This window comes from Varroa destructor, unplaced genomic scaffold, assembly GCF_002443255.2.
Source record: "Varroa destructor unplaced genomic scaffold, Vdes_3.0 BEIS01000001.1, whole genome shotgun sequence".
Taxonomy (NCBI): Eukaryota; Metazoa; Arthropoda; class Arachnida; order Mesostigmata; family Varroidae; genus Varroa; species Varroa destructor.
In genome coordinates, this window is record NW_019211454.1 from 73,573,394 (window position 1) to 73,596,096 (window position 22,703).

Consider the following 22,703-nt stretch of genomic DNA (forward strand, 5'->3'; position numbering starts at 1 on the left):
AATGCCGACATAGCATGCAGTGCACGAGGCCAGATACGGACGCAGTAAGTACCTTCCTATTTTCATTCGTTTCTGATTATACGGATAAATAATGACTCGTCCGTTGGACTTAATGGTTCTCCCTTCCGATGAATCAACTGGCTATGCTTTCCACCGAGGGACTGGTTAGCTGCTATTAGTGCCTATGGTATTGCTTCAACCAGCATCAGCTAGGGACTGAAGAATCCCCTTCGGGATAAGGGGACCAGGAAAAAGGGAGGAGCACAAAAAAGGACAACTAGCGGTGGGAGGCAGAGTGAGGAAGGAGAAAGGAGCAAAAGACAAGAACGAGTACTTTTGGCCATCAGTCCATCCGTAATCGACCTCACCTGGCCGCTCCCAGGACTCATCGTCAGGGCGCTTCAAGGCTCGGCACAGCAGCTGCAACGACTTACTGTTCTATCCTTATGCTGCCGTCGTACACAGAGATACATGCAGTCGCACGTCGTTGTAGCGGTTTGTTCATCCGTTCAATGGTATTGTGATCATGTCTAGTTTGTTGAATGAAGATGTGCCGTGTCAAGCAGCAATTGCTGACTTACCAAGGCGGAGCAGAAAGCATTATGATAGTTGTGATGGTAGTAGCGTTAGCGGTGCTGATGAAGAGTAGTAGTCCGCCTTAGCTTGTTTTGGAGGGTAATTTCCACCGCTAAAGCCATGATTATGCGGGAGAGTGCTTAAAAACAATTAACTATGTCAGAACTATCCGTATTTACGAAAAAGACATATGGCAGGGGCATTTATCGACTTGTGCGTATACGTAGAACGTTTCGAAGGTGTTAGATCGCCGCGTGTCTATCGGTTCGGTATCGATTCAATCCAAGCTTGGATTGCTTTGAAGCTGCGCTCGTACGGACGACAAATCAATAATTAATGTGACAAATGTGAAATCAAACCATCTGAATAGTAAAATATAACTGTAATAACATCGCAAGTTAAGCCTCGACCATTTGCTTTGCGTATTGCCTATGAGAGTCATCTGAATATCCAGTGACAAAGTTTAACTGAAACGGTATTGCACGTTGAATTTCAAGACGTAAATGATCCTATTATTAGGAACCAATTAAATTGTTTAAAAAGTAGTGGACGTAGGTGAAGCGTCTATCAATAGAAAATAATCAATAGTAACACGCATACATGCGTACATATCCAGATAGCATACAATCAAACAGACCTGATAGGCTTTTGGCGGATTACTTGGAATGGGTTTGTTCGAGTTGAGCACATTTTTGTACAAAAGCTGAGCTTAGAAACGGTACCATCTTCGCTGTAGCAACGTATTTCAGCATTTTATGAAATTCGTTATTATTATCTGAATGCAGCAGATCCATTTAACAGCACCACTTCATTGGTGGTTTAGGGTAGCTTTCGGGTTCAAGCATACGTCATCACTTTGAAACAATTAAACGTCTGATTACGCGCTGCGTTATTCCTGTAAATTTTTTTTATAAATGTCTTTTTTAATTTCGCTGATTTGATTAAACAATATAAAGTGGATTTTCAGTTAAAGCCTAGGCAATAGAAAGCGTTCCCTGCATGTTTTTTTCCAGTTCGTTCATCTGGTTCGTTAATCTGGAACTTGCCAATAAGACGCGAAAAAGGTGCAAGACGGTTAGAACGTCCTAAAGCTAGCTATTCATTGTGTTTGCTTCGTGCTGTTAGAAATTTCCAGATCCTCACTTGCTGACTTAAAGTAGGCGGTGGGCGCACATGTGAGCGGAAGTTTCAATATCTGAAAAGTCCAGCCAACGAAATCAAACCCATCAAGCGTTCGATATGCGCTTTTTCCTTTTTGTGAAGAGTATGGCAGTTACTGATCATCTTTGGCAACGGTACGATAACATAACAACTTAACACTCAAATTAGGCAACTTTTGTCGACTGTCAGCTATTTCAGTTCTTTTACCGAACGCATAAGGACACACGCACTATAAAAACGGTAACACAGATAAAAAATAAAGATGTATTGAATAACTTAAGACTTTCTTCAAGTGTTATATAATAAATATAGTAATGTACGTGCTATGTACGTATATAAATACTTCATATCGCAATGGTAAGTGGACCAACATAACAAACAGCGTCCATTTTGTGTCACGTAGCCCCTAGGCGAAATTGCACTTATGAGCATCTTCTCCTTTCCACATGTGACATTTAGCCCGAGGGAGTAATTTCACCAAAATACAACACGTCACTAACCGATGTCCTGCCCAATTGTATGAGTCAGTCCCAGAAAACGAGAAATAGAAGGAACGGAAAAAGGCTCATAGCACCTATCCTTTTAATCGGGTTGCAAAATGGACCATGCGATCGAAAAGCTGTCAGCATATATTGCTTCCCTTTTATTGCCGTGAGGTACAACGTCGATTTCGGGTGGCGCTGTAAAAAGGCTTCGGTTTTGCTTTATAGGGCATCACAATTCAAGTGAAATAGGTAAAATGTGCTTGTGTTGTGAAGGTCGTGTATTATTTTCAGTCATATTGAAGCCAAAAGAAATATTTAGATCATTAAACAGAGCCATAACGAATGCGGCATTTAAATGTAGGTTAGTACGTTATCAATCGACCATCAACAGCGCTCCTTAATGAATGTGTATCTAAATGTAAAATATGTTGGCATCGTCAGTTTCTCTCAGGTTAAGGTAACTGTTATATAAATGACTGGAGTGCCGTCGCATGTCCTAGGCGATAAGGGTTCTTCCCTGCACAAGCAGATGAACGATTCATTCCCGAGCAACGGATTTTTCAGCTAAATAATTTAGCGTTACTGAGTATCTAAGAAAATTAGCTCTTATTTGTTTATTTTGATTTTTTCCTTTAAGATTACTCCTGACTTCAAAATTATCTTGGAACATTTTGTTGCGCCCACTTCCTCATTGCCTTCTATGTCGTTACTTTCGTTATGTTCTGAATATTCGGAAAGCAGTGGCTTATTCTTACCCGACATTCAATACGCAGCAAGGCGGATTCCTTTAGAAGAGGCAGCCATCTCTATGTCACAACTTAATAAAAATGATCAAAGCGATTTCGGGAATTAAAACCTGGACTCAGCTAAAAACTGAAATTAGAGGAACTTTAAAGGTGATATTACACACTGTTGGCAGTCTTTCGAATACCAAAAACTCCAGTATCTTTGTCGATTTGAAAATAGGTGCGTGTTGAAAGTGTAGCTTTTTTGGCGACTGTAGCATCGAAACATCTGAAGAGAACCTATCCTATACGATGACTTTAAAATGACTGTACATATAAGAGCTAAGGGAGTGAGAACCGTTATAACCATAGTAATATTTAGAGGTGTAAAGTTCTACTGTTATCTTGAGAAACTAAGCTTAAGAGAGTTGTTAAAAAAAAACTGGTTTCTCACCAGGAAATAACACCAGACGACCTTTCAGGCCGGTTTATATTTCTAGAGGACTTATCTGCTACAACGCTTATTCTTATTGCAAAGCTTGAAAACTTAGCTGTCATACCATGATCTTATGAGTCCTTCAATCGACTGGCCAAATCATAACCTGCACGGAGGACAAAATATACCTTCACCCGGCCTCAGAGGCTCACATATATATGCTATACAGCTATATAAATTACAAAAAAAGATGCCATTTTAACTCCATTTTGCACATTGGCTATATTTGCGCTTGCGCATCTCTTCAGTGTAGCGTGCATGGATAGAAAGATCTTCTCCTGTCAGCCTAATATGAGATGGTGGGTGTTGGTCAGGGCTTGTGTCGAGAAACGCTGTCACCCTTACTTTTTTTTTTTCAAACGAATGGTGTTCCTGATACGCGTTTGGCGTGCTATTATTGTAGCTTTTTTTTTTTTTAAGATCTAGCAGGCTGAGAAATCGATGTATCCAACCCCACTCGGGCAAAGTCATCAAGAAGGAAATGGACTGTACGATCAACTTAGACCTTGTGAACTTATAAACGCTTCTGCTTCGATTGTTAGCCATCAATATTATTCCGCTGGTTTTTTTTTCTTTTTTATAAATAGATAGGAGTGCGAGTCTGTCAAGTTAGGGGAATATGTAGAATTGAACGCAACTGAAATGATATATTTTTATATAGCAATAATCTGCGTGATGATCATAGATGAACTCGTTACGATAAGTTAAGATAAGCTCGAAGGGTGCAACGTCGAAAGGCAGCTAAAATAATTTCTGAAGCAAACGATCATAATTTGTGTGGATTCGAGCGGGAGCACAACATCGGTATGGATCCATGTTAAAAACAAGCAGAGTCACTCACGCCGTCATGTAGCTGGCATGTGTAGTGCTTTTTAAGTTCCATTTATTACGTGGCCCCGAACTTCAAAGAAGAGGGATTGGGTTGGGTAAGCAAACGCGCATTTTTCAACCGTAAACAGTATTCTGTTGGCATTAAAATCGCATAGTTAAAAAAGAGTTGTCATAGAGGACCGCCCAAATCAACCCTACTTCCAGCGCAACGACTGTTTCAAAATAGTTGAATTCAGATGTCCGTACAAGTTACTACGATATCGGTTACTCCTCAAAGTAACTGCTCATCCCATGTTTCTTCAATGCCAATGGAAAACTTCCCCATTCACGGTTAAATTGCTTGGCTTAAGATAGTGAAGTATCGTTTAGTATAAGTCTAGTACAGAGTTTAGTTAATTTAATTAAATTCAAATTGAAACATCGCTTGAACCTATATCCAGCTATATATATATAATCTATTGTAATAGGTTTACTTTTATTTAAAAGCGTTTCTCTAAAGTTTAAAGAAAACGATTTCAGCTCCAATATTAGGGCCTACGGAAAAATGTATCAGGTTATTGACCGCATTCAAATGTTATTCTAATAGACTGTAATACTGATTCTAAGTGTGCACATCGGTCACGTGTTGTATAAGGCCTTTAGATCTCATTATATGGTTTAACCTCTGGGTCCTAGTCCCAATGACAACCCAATCGACAGGGGTCTTAATATTCAGTCGCAGCCGGGGTTGTCGGCTAAGGGCAGCAGAACGAGGCAAATTTAATTGTGGCCCCATCGGCAGCAGCCCCATAAGGAAACTTGCAGCCCTGCTACGGCTCGTACCCGAGCTGGAGTGTTACCAAAAAAGAAAGCAGCGGAACAGTTTTCCCTCCCATTGTCCGCCCACTGATTAAATTCCATAATCTGCTATTGCCAGCTGTTTACTGAGGAGTTGAGTGTGAAGCAACTAGGCCATATCAATTACGTAACTCCACAGATACCATTCTCGTCGCTGGAGAGTGAAGTAGATAGACATGCAAGCAATAGAGTTCTGGCACCACTCACCAAGTGGAAAGATATAGGAGAAACTCATGCGCTTCAAAGGCAAAAAATCATGGTCATGACGGAATCAAATGCAGCTATCAAGTGAAGCAAAACAATTGGTATACCAAGTACACTTTTCGTTGTTGCTGAAAAAACATGAGGCTTGAATGGAATATCTCAGTGTTCAAAGCATAGCAAATCAAAAAGTCTCTGACCGAAGTGTATAATGCACGTTCTCCTGCTGGAATGCCATTTTCACAGTAGAATCGATAGTAAGATCGAGCTCTTGAACAGTCCTTCAACATATAAGGGTCGAAGCTCATTATGGACTACTGGTTGCACATCATCGGAAATAACAGACCTCTTGAATTGAAGTACACAGTATTTTCACTAAGAGTACTTGTTTTCTATTCACTCTCGGAGCTTTCAGCAGCCATTTGCTTTAAGAGCTTAATGTATGCAGCTAGAGAAATATGTGTGATGGCTTGCTGAGGTAAGTGTCACATAGTAGTCGTCGCCAAATACCACATCAGCGATTCTGCAGGATAAGCGCACATGTCCGTTTTATATAGCCAGTCGTTGTCAAGGTTTCATGGACGTTTTAAATCATTCAAAGGAAAGTTTGCATCCATTTACTAACCGTTGTCCAGCTAAATCAGACTGGCCTGTCGATTGAACCGGTCACTATTTATCTGTACCTATTTATATTGGCAGTAAGCTCAACATGCTTGAGTCTTTTTGAGTCAGGGCTGAGACCGAATCTATTTGTCGAACATCACTGTCAAATATCATCCAAACGGGAAGGCTTAAATAGATATAAACAATAATAAAATTATAACAGTCATTATTATTCAGTCCGAAGAACTGCGTAATGAAATACATCAATGTAATTCCGGTTTGTGCCGAATTAAAGGCTACGCTGGTCTATTTATACCGGAGGGCTATTCAAAAGGTTGCAAAAATTTGAGCTGCTTGGCTTTCGGTATCTGCTTGACAAAACTTTGCAGGAATTCTTACAAAGTTAAATAATCTATCATATTTATAGAAAATAAGTATAAACGTATGGAAGTAATAACAACATATTATTAACAATAAGTTAGGTGGTCGTAATTTCTTATATTTTATTGTATAAAATATTCATTATATATTTGATAAACAAATACAGAGTTCTTCACCGGTACGAAGCAGATCGGTTTAAACACAAAACCGTTGGAGTTAAGTTTCTGGCTTCTTCTTTTTTTCGAAGAAATTCAGGTTGTGGCCTGCCTCTAATCAGTTAGGCCAGGTTTTTTGAGTGTGAGTCGATAGCATGTACAACGTATTGGGCCTTCGTATGCAGAAAGGCGCCCTTTACTATTCTTGTAATGCACAAAAAGGTTATCTGCGATTATAAAGTCGCTTTCATAATTTCTTTTTTACTTCGAGCCGCTACCAGCAAATCAGTACATATTTCCTTACATACGTTTGCGACACATTGGCAGGTTAGCCAGCAAAGGGCAAAGCTATTGATGGCACATCTTGACTGCCTCCAAGTTGAGTCTCCTCCCCCACTGAAGAGGTTTCAATGAGTCTTTAGCACTGGACTCTAGGCGCTCACTTAGAGTAAGTGCATTATCCTTAATTAAATCGTTATAAGACTTGGAATCCGGAGGGAGACCGATCGGTGGAGTCACCGTGGACTCGAGCTTCGAATGAGCCTCAACGGCGCCGGATGAGCAAACTCCAGGGCCGAAGTACTGCCTTTTTCTGTCCTTGGACTAGTACCAGAAAATGTTCACCGGGAGAAACTGCTTCCCGCACTTAGCATAGCAAAGAGGATAATAGCGGGACACGATTCGTTCCTATAACTCACTAGAGGACGCAGTGAAATATAGCGGAAGAGTTAAACTAAAACAAATGTTTGGCAAATTCTAGTATATATTCGGAGCGAATTTTTGTTACGATGTCTTTGCTTGGGCATAGTTAAATCGCTTGTTTGTTAGATATTTACGTCGCCCGACTTTGCCGAAATATATATAATTCGGTCCTAAATTGGACTTGTAATACCACACTGCTACTTGTGCACTAAATGGTAAACAAAAGCAAATACAATACAGATTTTGCTTTTATCGCGTTGTGATACTTAAATCAAGAGATGTTTTCGTGCGGACCCGACATGTCATGCTTCGCAGGCCTAAGTGAGCTTGCACCTTCGTATACTGAATGTAGCGAGTCATTATCATGGATCTATTTGAGGACATGTCACAGTAAACACAACACCAATTTTCTTGATTAGGAAAGACATTTTATTTCCAGGTTTTACATGGTAATTTCGCGAATACACACAGACGAATGTTACATAGAGTTCGGCTGACACCGTTACATCTAATTGCTTCGATGTTCAAGTTGTTGAGCTACCACTCAGAGTAATTGGTCTCACGTTCATTGTTTTGCCGTTAGCCCCCTAGTTGGTCAGGAAGCCATGCTCCCTGATGCTTCCTATTTCTTCGACCGGATCATTTAAGGTCCGTAGAGTTTATGAGCCCTGAGATGCCGTATTACGTCATAATCCTAATGTTAACTTTAACAATGCAACAACTTTGGCTTCTTTTTTTTCCAACGAATGTTTTGAACGCTAAATAGAAATTTTACAGTACGTTCTAGGTTGATCCTGCTATGTCATCATGAGAACTTATCTATTCTTACAAATTTCCCTAAGGTTTCAGTCACCCCTGTTTCCTTTCCGGATTGCAGACGTGGGTTGGGCCAATCCTTAGAAACAGGTCTGAGTCACGTTGCATTTTCCTTTCGATAGATGTCAACGAGAGTTAGTTTCGCGTAGCGGCAGGGCACAGTCTATGTTTTGTTTGAATTTTGAAAAGCTATGTCGAAAGCTTAGTTGGCCTTATACAAGCCGTCGACATTAAACTTACATCTTTGCACAGCTTCTGAAGCTTAACTAATTCACCCTTTCATTAGTCCTGTATGTCACTGAAGGATGAGAGTATTGTGGAATATAATCGGTCGGCGTATGGAAACGTCATGTTGCCGTGAAGATCGAAGAATTTTATCCATGCATGTTTTGCCTACAATATATGACAAGGTGCATCCAATTAAAAACACATCGTTTTGCGCCACTGAAAAAACCTATTAGTATTAGGCTAAGCGACGGCTGTGCTGACACTGAGACATCAGCAAAATATTAATGATGAGGTCGTAATCAACGACAATCAAAAACTTATTAATTGTTTACATACCTTCTAATGGCAATTACACAAACTTCTAAATTAGTTACGCATGAGTTGAGCACATGACCCAGCTAAATTTCAAACATGGGCTTCTCACGTAAATGCTGGTCCGTCACGTTTTTTTTATAGCTAGCTATTGCCGTACTCACTTATATTAGTTCACTGACACAGACGCACACGTGACCCGCCTCAATAAGATGGCTGAGCACAGAATTCAGCTATGCCTTTCGAACTCGAAGCGCAAAAAAAAGTAATATCGTTTGCACAAAATTAAGGCTGCGGGTAACTAACTCTATGTTTAGTGTAGAACGTCAGCGTTTTACATATGATCTTTGATACAATTATGCAACACAGTTAATCGATAATCATTGCTGCTATTCGTTATCCATGGTAGCCCCGTAGACAAATCTATAGTACCTATTCCTACGATGACTCGGACCACTCAGCGTCAAAAAGTACCTAAGCACTAACACACTCTCACTTATTCAAGGCGTGAACAACTAGAAAATCGATGGTGGTCACTAAAACATAATCTTACCTCACCTCCATTTGCTATAAGGACATAATGTAAACATGAATAAGGCATATAAACGCCCCACAAGATAACTGCGTTTTCTACATATGGCGCCCACATCTTGGCCCAACGGTTTATTAATAGCCCGATTCATTTTATCAAGCCATCGCCTCCAGAGTGCAAAAACAGTGAATGCTAAGTTGATTTGAGTTAACTTTATATTTTGTTGTTGTTGTAGTTTGAGTTGGGCCTGCATCCGTTACTGCCTATAGAGGTTAGTGCATGCCTCATCTTTCGTTCTCAATGCTTGCAAAGCTTTCCGAGCTTTTCACTAGCAAAAATATTCAAGCACGTTGGGCGTATATGTAGATAGCGAGACTGGTGCCTGTCTTTTCAGCGTGTTTCTTTTCTGTCTACGATGTTTCCACCTCTCTAAGCTGTCGGTAGTCAAAGCAATCCATGCAGATACGGTAAATGACACGTCCTTCCCTAACAGCATCATGCTAACGTTTTCGTTGGATAGATCACACTTGTGCTGAAGACGGAACTCCAAGCAAGTCTAGATAGCTCATGAACTACCCCTCCACGCATTTAGATGGAAGAACGCCAAAACCTCACCGTGTTGTCCAGACGATACGTCGCTAGGCGCACCTGGGCTTAACGATGTCGCCTCAGGATCATGCCCAAAAACATTCTAGAGCCTGTGTTCGCAGCTTAGAACAACAACACTCAGCGCTAAGACCAAGCAAACATTGGGCGCAGTGTCAACATTTCACTTCGTTTGTGGGGAACGAGATATGCAAAGCTTATGAAAATCTTCGATGGAACTGTCGTTTAGAAAGCGTGTTCGAAATATAAGCTTGTTTATTGTTGACATATTATCGACACACAGAGAATTGATACTGACACACAACATGCAGATAGGTACAGCGACACATATGACTGCCTTTTCGTGTAATATAAAAAATCGTCAGTGCAGAATTGAAAAACACGAGGAATAATTTACGGTTTTTTTGATATCCAAACTTCTCTAATGATCAGTCAAATTAGATCATATTCTTCGTCTCGCACATAGAGTCCTGCGAAAAAGCTAAACTCCCTGACCGGCCAGCAGAAGGCCGAACAGTTTACACGTGCTGCATATGGAAAATGCGATCCACCGGTCGCACTCTTCCTAGCAAAATAACGACAGAAAAAGTAATATTAAAATATAATATTGCAGAAAAAACGCCGCCAAAGCGCCAGTTAAATATTACAAAGATCCTAATTATTATACTCAAGCAGTTCTTTTCTGTTAGCTAGTAGACTAGCGACTATATAAATAAAGTAAGCTAGTAAAAAATATATATTTTATTGTCATTTCAGCCTTGGTGACACGGTTATCGAATAAACCTGCGTAAACTTTTGATGAACGATGAAATGATATTGTTCAACTCTACTGTTAAACCCATTTATATACGCTTCATTTCTACTGAACCCAGATTTGGTTTCCTACTCTTTGTTGGTTGTTCTAGCTTCTTATACATAAACATAGTATTTAATTGGTGCCTCCTTGTTCCATTATGCCTCTGGAAACACTATTATGGTCGCCAGGTCACACTTTTTTGCAATCGGCCCTAGCCTTCACTATTCCAAATGAGATGGTCCATGAAAAAGTTTCACTATGCTATTAATTTATTAGCGAAAATATGGGGAAGTTAATATGACAAAGATAAACAGAATAAACTATAATAATCACTTTTAGCAATTGATAACTTTTGATATAAGTTCATTTGCATGCGTAATCGGTAATGAGCCTCATAGTCCAAGTTTGTCCACAGCAATAATATATCGTGATTTGAAAGGCCGTTATGGCCTAGTACTGGCGGAAGGGTCTCCGTTTCGTTGGGATGTTTGAACGTGAAAGAGATTAGGATAGTTTGCGAGAGGTATATCTTTGCGATGTTTATTACTGAACATGGAATTATGAAAGGACACGCAGATGGCAATTCATTAATATGCGTGACATTTAACTTATTTATATTTACCAACACCTCACTATTTCCAACCTGAACATATCAACAAAATTTATAATTTAAAAAACATAATCAGAAAGAACGTACCTAGCTCAATCAGGCCCGTCGATCGAATGGGGGATACAACGAAATCAAGCAGACAATAGGGCGAATTTTTATTTCTGCTTCGTCGAAAACGTTGGCGGCCTCTTTCTTGCCTGCACTAAGTCCCGCAATGTACGCTTCATTGGAGGAAGACGTGCGTAAAATGACAACCCGTGCTGGTTTTGCATAAACTAGGTTTCCTTACCACCAACAGGAAGTCTTATTACATTTTTTCGTAATCAGTGCCTCACTCAACTTGAACTCGCAGGAAGCTCTTTACTATGGCCGTAGGGGTACAGTATTAAGGATAACTTAGATATTGGGAAAAGATTTTTTTGTTTGTAAAAAAAAAATGTAGAAAGTACATATAAGAAAATCGAGAGGTAATTCTTCAGCTAGTTTTAGTTATGAAATGAGAATTCAAAGTATATTGAGGATCGTCTACATAGGTTTTCGGGTCTAAAGTAACCTAATGCAAAGCACTGTAGGTAAACGGTGCAGGGTTTTGAGATACACCTTTATCAAATGTGTTTCAAATTACTGACAGAAAAGTTTAAAATATTCAGTGCCTGAGTGTGTTGTATACTACCACATTCCACAACAGTTGTCGTACCTTATCTCACATAGTAAACCGTACAAGATCATTTTATGTCATCATGTCTACACCACACAAACAGCTCCAAGGGTTTATTGTCTCTTTATGCAGTCTTGTCTGGAAAGAATAGACGTGTTATAATGTTATATACATAATGTTATAATGCCAACACCTGCCCATAAAATCGAACGTTGCTGAATTTCGTTGTTACGTGGCTTTAGTCATCTGAGCCAAGGATCAATAATACCGATGCCCCGGTTCTGGAGGAATTGCTCCATATTGTTCTTAACACGATCTTCAGACACTTAACACTTTCTAGCCCGTCACGAATAGACAGCAAATTGAAAGCAACTTGTAAATTATGCCCCATTTGGTAAATATTTATACCGAGCCTTTCACTATTTAAGGCTTCGGTTCGATTAAAAAAAAAAGTCACTTTAGAAGAAAAAGGTATCATTCGGTACTGAAAATCTTTTTTTGTCGGGAGGGGCGCTGGTGGGAATCGTAAATGATTAGTGAAAACACGGGGCGAGAAGGCCTTCAACTAAACAACGATTCGTCACTCCTTCGATCCTTTTGAAAACGGAAGCTAGAAAGCTAAAGGTCGCAATGTAAACGACTAGATCTTAGCATTTCAAATAGAAAATCTAAAACGCTGTGATCACGGAAGCTGTTGAGCATAGACAATGTGTTCCTTTGTCAGATCAGTATGTGATTTCTTGAAGCACGTGTTACCAATTTTTAACGAAAACGCTGAAAATGAAGAAGAGCAGAAAATCAACTTTTGGATTCAGAATGGATAAATCCACGCATGGTTATTTTTATAGACAACTTGTCAAGCTACTATCAGCGAAAGGACCGTCAGGATAACATCGCGGCTGGAAGCAAGATATAGATAACTCTGTACCTTTCACGCCGTACAAACGAAAAAATGGCATCGAAACGGAAATGTATTACCTATAAGTAGTTGACTACTATTCATTTTGCACATCCCGTGGGATTGAGTTGTTTCTATGAACATGCCTATACATATCGTTGATTTTCAAATAATTGGTTAGGTATAGTAGGAAAGACTTCTGTAAAGGAAGTACAAACAACTGCAAAGAAGTTAGTGTATGACCGATATTAAATATGCGTTTGTCACCAATTTGCATCGTCACAGGGTAGGTTCTGGAGTGGTCCCGCAGGGCCCCTATTGGCGGATGAGGCGGAATACCTTAACGGCGGGAAAGAGCACGAGTTGCTGGATCCCTAAAGGGCGGGTACCCAGGTGGCTAATAGGGAAATGCCCATTAGAGACGATGCGTATTGGGAGACATGGTTTACGTTGAAACTTCCGGCGCGGACTCAAACCAAGCTAGTTTCGTGACTCTGCTAAGTAACGGTCTTAAAGGTATTCAGAGCTGCGGCAGCAGCCCACTATGATGGATGTTGCCGAGAAAAAATGGACACCCTGAAATAATGCCAAAGCAGTTTCAAGGCTTAATCTTCTAAGCTAGGGAACAAAAAAACAAAAAATGTGCTAGAGCCTTATCGAGCATTCAATAATATAGAAGTTAGCTCTGTCTTTTTCGTCATTTTAGAAAGCCGTCTCGGGGTATCGCCCCGTAAGCTATCGTTCTAATGTAGAGTTATCAAGTAGCTCGACAACGAACTGTTCAGGGATTGTTCACTTGTTTTAAGCTCCGACGAGCTCCGCGACCCCTCTCCATTTTGAGTTCGACTTTGCTAGTTTGAAATAGGCACTGGCAGGTTCGCTGTTCACCATTAGAAGCAGGCCTTTGCGCTCACTTGTCGACTGGCTAAGGGGCTGGAAGCAGTCACCGGTAACAAGCCTCGCAAAGTCGCCTTGCTTTTTCGACTTCGTCTCTTCTTGTCGATGGTACCTGTGCCGGGAGCTGAAGCCGCTGCGTTGTGTTCCATTCGTTGGAGCTGCTTCGGTGGTCTGCAAAGTTGAACCGGTTCACCTTCAACTGAAATTTTTCTTTGGTCGCTTCTCGATGCCACTCATTAAGGTCACCGAACGCCAAAAACTGGGATAGTCAGGAAGAAACTTGTGCTTCTCTCGTCAATTTGTCTTCTCTTTGTCGTTTCGTTGTTGCTATATCCTGCGGCAGAGCGTATAGCGACAGAGAGGTAGTCAAGCGAACTGCAGGCGGACCCGACGTCACCGTAACGCCATCCCCAATCCCGTCATCTACCTACTTTGCGCAGCCCTGCAAGGCCTGAACTTGTGATGACCGTGTGCCGAACGTCATCTGTCTCCTGGAAGCTCACGTCCTCGGACGTGCTCCGGTCGCTGTTGCCTCAGTGTTTGGTTTGGGCGAGGACGATATTATGGCTCAAAGTCTTCTACTGTTCCACCGTGGCGTCAACCCAACGCCTGGACGCTTTCTGTCTTTTGCCCTTCGTCCTGTATGTCTCTGTTTCTCTTACATTTCGTAGCCCTCCATGCTATTGCTTGGTTTACCCTCCGCCCCGGTTTGACTGATCCTGGCGCCAGCGTATCTTGCTCGAGCACTAGCTGGGTTAGCGAAACCTTGCCACTCCATCGGCCTTTGTCCTGTAGGGACAAGCAGCTAGTCGAAGTGGGGTCAAGTGACTTAAACCAGCTGCACTATCTCAACTAAAGGAGCTTCCACTTTGGATGTCATTCTACAATTACTATTCCTTTCTGTGTTGGCAAACGGGCACGCTCGGTCAGAACAACAATGCAGTCAATCCGGTGCAACCAGACGCAAGTCAACACCGAGAAAGTGGCCTGTTGGAGGGAATCAGGAAAATCCTGCGTAGAGTAAGCGGGCAAATCAAAGTTGTACCGGGTGTCTTTCTGTAAACGACGACGACGATGCCGACGCCGACGTTTCAAGTAGCTTTTTGCGCCTTTGGGGTCACGCTCGATCGATAAGTCCTCAGGTAGTCAAGCTTGGTCAATTCCTACCAGCTGAAATCTACCCCTTCGGCCACACTATATATTGTTAGCCTCTCTACAACCTCTGCTATTATATATAGTATTGGTTTACACAAAAGGCTTCTAACTTTAACTATTCGTTTGCACGTTATCCTTGAAGTACGCAACATCAATTTTGTTTCTGAACTGCGAATAACTAAAGACTACAAAAACGACAGAGCTTATCGGTGACTAATAAATATTTTTTTTAGAAATTTTTTGACTTTCGGAGAATCACATTAAGGTAACCAAACGGATTTCCTATTTTTAAAATAGTCATCTTCAAATACGATAAGGGTAATAATAGAATTTTTGCTCTAGACGAACGCATAACAGTTCTATAAAAATGTTAAATTGCGTTTGTGGCAGTAGTACGTATATTGTCTCTACCATGCATTGCTAAACATACGTCAACAATGTAAATGGGATTTACTATACCGACGAACAGCTGCCATGGGGGTGTAGCAGATATCGCCAAAAATACCTTAATACTATATTATTACAGACGTGATCCACAACATTGAACTAATCCATGTCTGGTACATCGATTTCAACCTGCGATAAATAAACACCATCTGAGAAATTTAGGTCACTGTTGCAAAATTAGGATCTCAGTGCAACTGCCTTTTGGCGGGGGCACAGATTTTATTTTTTAGGTAGACTGGATTGCGTATGTCTGAACGCCCAACTCTTCATTCAATCAGCATCGCTAGGTAGCACGATGGCGCCAATTGTTGCACTTGGTAAAAAAATTTAAGCCTTCGAGTTACCTAACACGTTTTCAGTTACTCCATTACTGGCTGCTGCTGCCGCCGTGCGGATTCTCCATGAGTGCCTAGGAGATCGGGCGTTCTGAGCTTCTCTAACATGTGCGTGTACCGGAAGCTTAAGATGCCTACCGAGCTATATGTCTTACCGTTGTAAACACTAGTAGCCTCCTGTGAAAAGGCCCCATCAACAGAATCTTCCAACTTGAGCCCCCGATTAAACGGCATTTTCTCTCGATTCTTGTGAACCGTATTTCGTTGACATCAGCAACTTAGTTGTTACAAGGATAAGTTTGGAATGAATGACATAAATTGCCCTGGGTAAAAAAGAAAATATCGCACTAATATAATCTGTTAGTACGTAGATTGTATTTCGAGTACGAGAGATCCAGACGGTCGAACCCTACTAGTTAGTTCTTTCTGCCTAGCTGCTAATTTTCAACGATAGTCAGCCGACAACAATCGAATCTCGCGGAACGTTCGCTGTCTGATAGTTAACTTCGGGCACGCTCCTGAACACCTCAAACAAGGTAAATGGGAAAAGAAGAGGGGGCAGCCATCGATGATAAGGTTGCCAAATCTCAAAGAGAAGGTGTTTCTTTTTCCGTGCTACCGAAGCGAACAAGGTAAAACACTAGTGAGCAAGGCCGAGTTCGTTTGGACCTATTCAGTGTGAGAGGAGTGCTGCTGCGGTCAATGGCGGAACAATATTGGATAACTGGCTTTTCATACAGAACGATACAGCAGTATTCGTGATTTAGCAGCCTAAGCGTTAAATTCAGAAAAAGAAGATATATTAGCTAGCATTTGATAGTAAATATTTGACGCTTTCATAATATATATATATATATATATGGTTACCAGATCTCTACCGAATAGGTAGTCAACTATCTAATTTTGTAAACTATATTAGGACAAGATATTCCCTGCTTTTTTTCAATGTAAACGAATCCTACATTTGTATAGCGCATTGAATAGGCTGTCATAACCGGTGTACTGATCGGAACTTTCAAAAAGCCACTTTGTCTGCTTCGTAAAGACATTTTCAGAGAGCCGAGAGGGGAACAGAGAGAGGCACGTTATGGACGCGCTATGGCTTGCTTGCATTTCCTGAGATTTCCTGAATTTCTTCCTGCATTTCAAGGCGATCATAAATTCCGTCTCGAGCAACATAGCGTAAGCTTACATCGAGCTTGAAAGAGCTAATAAGAAGTTTGTTTGAAAGGCAAACGGCGCAAGTTTTGCCGCTGAACTTACCCCCCATTCGGGTTTTCTTTACTAAAGTTCAACCACCCACACATTTCTTTTTCCAAAGGCATCGAATAAGGCTATGCAAAACGTTAAATAAGATAATTTTATAAAAACTTCTATAACAAGATAAATAACGATAGTAAAATGCAACGGAATAATGTGTGTACATGTTGCATATACGAACCAGTGCATGTGTATGACAAGGCGGATTCAGCGGTCTCCCCCATACAGGATGAATCTACATAAGGGTACTATATTATGACCATGCTCACGCTGAGTGCAGAGTTTCATCACGGTGTATTAAATTAGATATAGATTATGACTATGAGCAGAAATAAACTGATACAATGACTAGACTGTTCAGACACGAAACTATATCAGATGTATGAGCGCCAAGCGAATTGAGGTTTACGGGCTAAAATCTTATACTAGTCGTACGACAGTTATAGCATATACTTTGCATGGCTATTATTTTGGATTCGCAATTGCTATGTAACAGCCAGTGCAGAACGCAATAGGTAGGTAGGTAGGTCGATCATCTCTAACCTTGAAATCAAAATTGTTTTCTAATAAGGCTTAAGAAATTTGTTTTGATTTAGTTTCCTTTAAAACTAATTGTTTCAGATATCCATCATTTATCGATTTATTCGTTTGTGAGTATATTTATCGCATGATGCTCAGCGTAATCAGAATACAGAAGCAGAACATGTTCATTGATTGTACAAGAAATGCGTAGAAAAGGGGTTTGACACTATACTTTTTCTATATTAACGAGGGACAGGAGATCAGGCGAATGAACCGAGATTCGAGGCAAGCATACCTGACATTTTTCACAAAAAGGGGCCTTTGGTAATCATCATCTGAGTCAGCCGTATCACATCCCGTTTTTTCGAACCGTTCTTGTCGTAGGTGTCGACAACCGGTAATCTGCTTAGTGCGGCTGGTAATACACTATCGGGTAGTACCGGAAGTGATGGCTGGGCCCATAGGAACCATGGGATGTATCTATCTCTAGACAAACAATTGTGTGTTACAAACAATTGTACATTGTGTGTTAAGAATCACTTCGAATCGAGTCGAGGCTATAGACAAGAACTGTTTCATATTTTAAAGATTTTGGCTTGCTATATATATATATATATATATATATATATATATATATATATATATATAACGGAATATAACGTTTCCAACTGAAGTGGATAGTTAGAAAAGGAGCGCTTGAAACGATCTTCATCTTATAAGCGCACTAGAATTTTTTATAGCTATAGTGAGTCATCTCAAATATATTCTGTCTTCGCATTTCTGTAATAGCAAGCTCCTTGCCGCTAACGAGTTGAAACTAGGATCAACCAATTATATTCGTATTACGTTTCATTAGAGTTCTAAGTATGGATACGGATCATCCGTTCAACGCAATAATATATACTATTATCACAACTGGCTCATGCTATACCTGAAAACTTTTGTTTAATTGATTTATTACAAAATTATCATTATTTGAGCCCTCCACTTGGCTGTTTCTTACGTATCGAATCTTGTTCACCCCATCCAATTTTTCGTTATTTTATTGATATTTGTTGTCTGTTATTCCCACTACTTCAGTTTAGAAAAGATCAAAGCAAAAATACATCCGCAAATGCAACTTCTTCCGAGCACTTCCGGGAAATCAGCGCATCCTTTCGCATAGTACGTGCCACTTGCTTCAGCCGTTGTGCCGTCGTCGTTAAATAGGGATTTAGGCAAACGGACAGGCAGACGGACATACGACTGAGTCGTATTGAATCGGTTGATTTTGCATTTTCTCTATTTTCTATCCATTTTCTCCCCAAAACTTGACACAAAGCGTTTTCTAATCGTACTCAACACTGGCCACTGGAGCTGGCCTGCCTTTGTGGCACGACGTATGTGTCCGTTGCTTCCGGTGTCCGAATCCCTCTTAGCCACGATTCGCTATATCATCAATGCTGTATTTCGTTGTACAGCCACTTTCTGAGCTTCTCTCTATTCCGCTATGCAAAAGATCGTTCTCTTCTTTTTCTTCTGCATCTTCTTCGCCTGTGGACGAAAGCAGCGTCACGTCAGTCGAAGTCTGTCGCGCGGAAAATTGCCCCATTTGCAATATTGATTTTGGTACAGCGAGTACCAAAGTGGCTGTAGTGAACATTGCAGGCGCCCTCAGAGGTGCTCGTGGCCCTACATCACCAACAGCGATGGCAGAGGCTGCGATCGCACGAGACTGCCCTTTCTCCTGCAATCGTTGCAATGGAGCCGTTGCGGTTTGTCGGTTCTAGCGGCAGCAAACGCACTAGTAGCGGTGAGCTGCGAATGAGCGAGCAGCGGTCGGGAATAGCCGACCGAGGGGCCACACGGAATTTGGCCCATCTCGACACTGCGCACGCTCTGAGCTCAACTCTAAAGTAGCTCCCATACAACAAACAGTGGTATGACAGCAGCAGCGAGACGGTGGAGAAAATTCGATAAAAAGTTATTGTTACAAATAAAAGTACTCCAGCACACGTGGGCAGAGAGTCTTAGCGCATCAGGCTAGAGATACAACGATATACCGTAGGAACAAAGACGACCGTTAGTATAGTTCACTGAGGTTTCGATAATAAAACAAAAAGATACGCCTTGAAGTTCGCAGACAGAACGGGGATTATATTGTGGTAAGCGTTTTTCGTTTCGATTAACCGAAAGAATTAGCTCGAAAAGCGGAATAATAATAATAATTAATTATTTACATTTGGCGTTCATACGCTCGTGAAGCTGCTTTTTAAATGGTATTACAATTAGCTCTGTCCTTGAAGTACATTTATTTTCTATGTATTAAACATTCCTCTAAACCTACCGATTTGAGTTCGTTAGAGGCCATGCGTGCTATAATGGCGCGCCAACAAATGATTCTCAATTTCCTAGTCCCCGCGACGACTAAGAGATTTTTATATCTTGTAACTTATAACGACGACTCTGTATTCCAGCTTATTATTGATCTAGACACTGGCCTTCATGATAAAAAGCCCACTGGTATTTTTTCTACGATTGTAGAAAAAAAATTGGTCGTCAGTGTGTAGACGCATTTCACATCTGTTACGCACGTGCATCGATACATTTAACCTATGTGCCTTAAGTATTTATGAAGAAATGAGATAGGGGAGTGCGCATTTAGCCTATGTTCGTCCTTTCTTAGCGTTGCCTAACACTGCTACTAGGCGTAAGGTGTCTAATAGCTATTGATCTACAAAGCGGCATTCGAACATCCCGTTTTCATGAAACACAGCCAGTTGGTTCACGAGAGCTCAAAAGACACTGCGTGCCGACATAGCCGGCTCGACATTGCAAGCTATGCAAATTTTCTCATGGGCCCCAGACGTCCTTAATTGATGCGGGAGTCCGTTGCCGGTTTAGCAAAGTCAGAATGCGTCCTTTAGACGTCACGAATTCAAACATGACCGCGATGTGTCCAGCATGTAAAGTTCAAAAAACTTCAAGCAGACCTTTCGATCTTCAAAATAATCATGCTAGAAGACAGTACTGTCGCCCGTTTAATATTACAAAATAGACGTTTCTTGTTAGAATAGCATTTGTACATTAAAATTAAAAATAATCGTTATGTGAGATTTCTTCGTAGACGTCCTCTGCTGTAACTTACTCTATGTCGTAACAAGCATTGCTTACAATAGTATCGCGAAGCTTTATCAGACGCGACGTGAATTTCCTATGTTTTAAGACCATCTTGCTTGAATAACAAAGCTGTGAATTTAAATGATAACCATGTATGTTTCACTTAAAAAACTCAATAACTTTATTTTTGTAGTACTGCAGGTACAGCGCCCTGCTTGACAAGGATTATATCACAAGAAAACCAATGGCTCACTAGAATTGCTAGCTAGATTCAAGGTGAGGAAGTTAGCGTTAGAACTTATGATTATCATAGATAAAGAGTTCCAAAGGATCTGAACATTTCGCTATTATGGTTAGTTTTCGCGGTTTCTTGGGAGGAATTGCTCGTTAAAGGACGTCGTGGATCCAGGATCTTAAGAAGACAGGATAGCATAATTTGTGTTGAAATAAAGTTATTAGTAAGCAAACCTGACGCTTGTAGAAAATGACAGAATCCAAAAAACGCCAATAGAGCTTTATCTCCACAGAACCCTTCTAACGTGTTCATGTGTGTATCGGGCCGGTGTAGAACTATAAAGCAAATTGAAAAACTTGAATAACGTTGAAGTCATAGAAGGACGAATACCGATAATATGATATATGTTAGACGTGCTTTTCCCTATCGTTCACACACCAAAGTTGGCCTTCCCGCAACTTCTCAACAACTCATGATTCGTATCGCTATACTTGATCTCGTTATCTAGAGCTTGTTTAATAAAATTTACCGTAGAATAGGTAGCGCCATATATCGCGTCTTCTTTACGCAATTAAAACTACATGAACTTAGATCGAGGGAATACGAAGGCCTGAGTCGAGGCTCGATTCTGTTTTCCAGACCACGATTAAAGCATGGCGACAAGATCATGCGTTGTATTCACTGAGTGTTGAGAATAGGCTTTTGCTAGAAATATTTTTGGAAATCGTCTTTCGAGTACACCACTCGTTTTTCCATCTGCCTCGAATCCACTTCGGAGCGAATTTTTTTACTTTTTTTTCATTAGTGCAAGCGTTTTCGTCACAATAACACATTCTTTGGGGCGTTTGATGTTGGTCTGACATGAGGATGTAATGCCGATACTCCATCTTGTTCGAAAGATTTTAGTGACAATTACCCCTTGCTTTTCCGTTTGAGGCCCTAAAATATAGTTATTTCCTTTGTGGCCTTTAACCTTCCGATTTCCGTTTCTCAAAATGGTTTTATTAACAACAAACTTCGCTTGCTGATTTCCTTGGCCAGTGTTTGAATCAATCTCGCATGGATACTGCTATCGCTACCAGCTTCAAAAAAAAATTGTTGAGTGTTGCACAAAAAAAGGTACCTTCGTTTTTAAATTCATTATTGTCTGATGACACACAATCATGACCTATGGGCATTGTTAGCCGATGTTGTAGTTTAAAATGTTTCCTTGACACCTTCAGACACATATACATATGGTATATATGCATATGTGCCTGAAGATACATAATCGAAAAGCGTACTTTCCTATGCTATCCATCATTGGATAATTTGTTGGCCGTCTGAATCGCAATTGTGCTCTTCAATTTGCTTGATTCAATGAAATCATTATTTATCAAGAAGTTTTATATCCTGCCAGGCACAGCATCGACACAACGTTGTTTGAATTAGGCATCCGATGGTACAGCTAGCTTTATAAATCGAAGGCATTCTGGTGTTTTAAGTATATCAAATTCAATCGATCTCGATACGTGGAGAATTTATTCACTGCAAAAGCACGCGTTTACCTCTATATTTCTACTAAATAATCCCTTATAAACATTCGTCTGTTTGAATTAGGTTATTCCGGTGCTGTACTTTTGACAGTATGTACAAAAACTGAATGTTAGGAAGTGTACTAGATTAACGTACGTTTGAAAATAAATAATGATGAAGGTGGAATATTGACTGGTGGAGATCCGCCTACTCCTTTATCACAAAACTGTTTTCCACGATGGAATTGGGTAAGCATTATATACGCTCTAGTAACAGCTGTTTCTGTCTTAAATCGCACCGTTGTTTGTTTGTTTGTTTGTATGTGCTGAATAACGAAATTTGTTATGTCTAAATTTACTGGACAGACCATTGTTGTCTATAGACACGCAGAATTTCATTCTTTCCATAGAATGAATTTGCGACATATACACTGCGACGCCGTAGCTTAGTGTGCCGTCGAGTATATCTAAGAAACCTAATCTAAGATATGAGAGTTACTAGTAAAATAAAAGTAATGATTATAGATTGAAAAACCTATATCGGTAGGTGCATCGCCTTTGAGATTTTAAGAACAACGTCCTCCATCTATATAATGTTGTAAATAGGAGGTCTGCATATTTTTCTGCCAT

At 40.5% G+C, this 22,703-nt stretch overlaps 1 long non-coding RNA gene across 2 annotated transcripts; it reads right to left on the reverse strand.

Moving 5' to 3' along the window:
* Nucleotides 1-7,559: 7,559 nt before the first annotated feature.
* Nucleotides 7,560-11,930, reverse strand: LOC111255108 (uncharacterized). Of its 2 annotated transcripts, XR_002675351.2 has the most exons (3): nt 11,751-11,930; nt 11,141-11,416; nt 7,560-8,362 (listed from the first exon to the last, which is right to left on the reverse strand). It is a non-coding gene; the product is annotated as an uncharacterized LOC111255108 (long non-coding RNA). The 2 variants fall into 2 exon arrangements; XR_015318904.1 differs by lacking the exons at nt 11,141-11,416; nt 11,751-11,930 and adding an exon at nt 9,657-9,872.
* Nucleotides 11,931-22,703: the final 10,773 nt, after the last annotated feature.